The sequence below is a fragment of the Sardina pilchardus genome, chromosome 3, assembly GCF_963854185.1.
Source record: "Sardina pilchardus chromosome 3, fSarPil1.1, whole genome shotgun sequence".
In the NCBI taxonomy this organism is placed as follows: Eukaryota; Metazoa; Chordata; class Actinopteri; order Clupeiformes; family Clupeidae; genus Sardina; species Sardina pilchardus.
Window position 1 is genome coordinate 36,676,109 of NC_084996.1, and position 3,194 is coordinate 36,679,302.

The following is a 3,194-nucleotide window of genomic DNA, read 5'->3' on the forward strand; positions in this document are numbered from 1 at the left end:
GGTTTGAAAGACAACGGGTTGTGCTCATCAACAATGTTCCGTTGTATCCATTCATCGAGGCCAGACTAAATTAGACATCCAATCCATTTAGGCTGGTTTATCAGGCTAGGCTACCGTGGCTACTTTCTAAAACAACTTTCATTCATTTAGGGAGAAGCATCGTATAGGGTCTAGCTACCTCGGAGGGAGGGAGATAGAGAGAGCTATGCTGAGCAGGCAGGCGTGAGAAGTAGCATAATTTAAAATAATGAGTGAATGATATTCTCAGTTTTGCGAATGTGTAGGCTATGTTTGCGATGTCTGCTGAAAAAAAGCTATAGGCCTATCGTTTCTACAATTTAACCCTTTGTGGACGGCCCATTGAAATATGGTTCGATTTCGAACCATGACGTGTTCGCCGTGTTTGAATCACGCATTTAACCTCACCGATGAAAAAAACTATGTAGATACGTTGTCAACAGCTAGCCAATCGCTGTCAAGTAGTTTAGTTCGTTTTGATAGCCTATTGGCTTAGTTTTATGTCATTTTACATCTTGTGATTGCCCCACCTCCGATACTTCCGCGTTCAGCTCATTCGCGGCTGTTCAATGAATAAACATGTCGGACCATACATATCGACAAGTCCATTTTTCAGCTGCTGAGGTGGCAGAAATGTGTTGTCAACACACAAATGATGACAATAGCAGTGAAGACAGTGAAATAGGTGGCTTATCTAGTGGAAAAGAGTACAAGTTGGACCGTGAACTGGATGAAGACTTTCGTGACTCTGACTCCGACGACGACTAGCTGCTACGGCGACAACAACGTGAGTAAACAATAAAGTTCTTGAAACTCAATATTGTATTTTACTACTACTTACACTACTTACAGCTTCATAAAACATTATATTTTCGTGTGGTAACACTCTGAGTAGACTGTGCCTTTTGTATGGTGTGTTTTTTGTCTGTCACAACTGAAAGAAATAGCGCCTCGTGTTTGTTTATTTTTGATCGCGCTTTATCTACTCGCGGGTAAATTATTCGCTCTTTGCCAACATTGTAGTGTTGCTAGCATATTCTATGGGCATGTCTGGATGAAGAGCTGAATATAGTATGGAAGGAATAAATAAATATCAGTGTTACTCATTCTGTTTAGTTCCAGACATGTCTATTTGTGCTCCCTATAAGAAAGTAATGGCATATAAGAAAGACATGCCTAGTAGGCCTAAGTAGCAACCTTCTCTGACTGAAAGTAGCCTTGACCTAGGTGTTGAACATTGAACTTGTTTTTTTTTTCTCTCAACTTCTAGACAGAAAGCCTAATGACATTTAGTAAGTAAGCAACCTTTCTGCTACAACCTTTTCTGACTGAATCTAGCTTTGACCTAGGTTGTAAACAACTTACTTTTTTTTCCATCTCAACTTCTAGAAAGAAAATAATGACATGTAGTCAATAGCAACTTTTCTGCTACAACCTTTTCTGACTGAAATTAGCCTTGACCTAGGTTGTGAACAACTTTTTTTTTATCTCAACTTTTAGAACTCAACATTCTCCTGGTTCTGCCACCGACTCAGAGGAGGATGACCCTGACCCTTGAACCTGAAAGGACCAGAAGGAATGCCAGAACGACCGTGCCCAGGGAGAGCTGCACATCCAGTGAATCAACCTGTTGTCCAGACATATAGCTATGATGATCCAGACATGCTCAACCAGTTGCCATCTGTCCGTCCTGTACGCCAGCCTGGTGTTCACCTAGATGTACAAGTAACACGAGGTACCATGACCAAAGCCATAGATTTTTAAAAACTTTTTTCTACAGATGCCCTCCTGCTACAAATGCACCTACACAAATGCTTATGCTTGGGAGGAAATCCTCAGAAAGCCCTATTATGGTGGTACAGATGGTACAAGGAAAGAAACCAGTCCAGATGAATTGGCACGACTGATGGCCCTTGTAATGTTTTGTGGTCTTGTCCCAGTCAGTTCTTTTTACAGATACTGGAGCCCCAAAACCATGTACCATGGCCTGTGGGCACGCAGCATAATGTCAAGAGACCGGTTCAAAGCATTGATGCCAATGCTCCATGTTGTAGATACTGGTGCTGAAGATGAGCGTGATAAACTGTGCAAAATCACTGGCCTGTTAGAGACTTTCAAGGTGACGTGTAGTAAAGCACTTTACCAACCATTCCAGCATGTTGCTGTGGATGAAAGAATCAAAACATAGTTTATGCTTCTATACAAAACCCTGGGGAATTTGTCACTGATCATATTCCTTACTGGTACGGGTACTGTTTATAGTGATTGACAAGAGATTATTGTTTATTGCACATGAAAGCAGGAGGCACTTTCCATTACCATTGATCTGACATTGAGTGTTCATTCACTATTGATTGTTTATTGGAAATGCACTTACCAATGAATTTACATTTATTGTTGACCATAAATAAGACATTTTTTTAGATTTTATTGATTGCCTGTTCATAACATGCTTTTTCATCCTAAATAAGAAGCACTTTTTTAGTTGATGGTTGACTTTTTGTCCATTGCTGCTTATGTTTATTGATTGTTATTTTTCGTGACTTGATAAGTGCACTTCTTTATTGAGTTACCACATCTAAAAAAAAAATGACTGAAGCAATATGATTTGTAATAATTTATGTTTGCAAATAAATCAACTAAATACAATCAAAATAGATGTTGGGTGTTGTGGTGGTTTCCAAAAAAAAGTTAGAATGTACTGTACATATTTGGGTTATTTAGGTGCAACTTTTCGTTGGTCACTAAAAGGTTAACATTATTATATGATCTGCCCTAAAGTATAGTGAAACATACCATATATAGCTCTGTCTCATGGATATATGGCCAAAATAACTTATTTTGACCATTCTGTCTGGATTTTGAGGTCAAATGTCAAATCGGGCAGTGAAGACATTCTACTCTGTAAAGATTCTAAAAATTTCTGCAAACGTACAGGACATAATGAATTGACCATAACTTTTGAGCAGAAAGTGATAAATTGATTCTGTTTTTTTCCTTGAGTAGGGGACAACATTGCTAGTCTGTCATGTACTCTAAGTTTTTCTCTATCTACAACAGAAATTAGAGAAAAATAAGATTTATGTTGAAAAACTGTAATTTTCTCCTTTTTTTCGGATTAATTTTGAGCATATTTATAAAAATAATTATGCTACGCTCACACATAATTACTTATG

General features: G+C 38.3%; 1 long non-coding RNA gene across 1 annotated transcript; it reads left to right on the forward strand.

The window, feature by feature from the left end:
* The first annotated feature begins 671 nt into the window (after positions 1-671).
* On the forward strand, positions 672-2,676 carry LOC134076276 (uncharacterized). The gene is made up of 3 exons (XR_009938585.1): positions 672-805; positions 1,289-1,310; positions 1,519-2,676. It is a non-coding gene; the product is annotated as an uncharacterized LOC134076276 (long non-coding RNA).
* Positions 2,677-3,194: the final 518 nt, after the last annotated feature.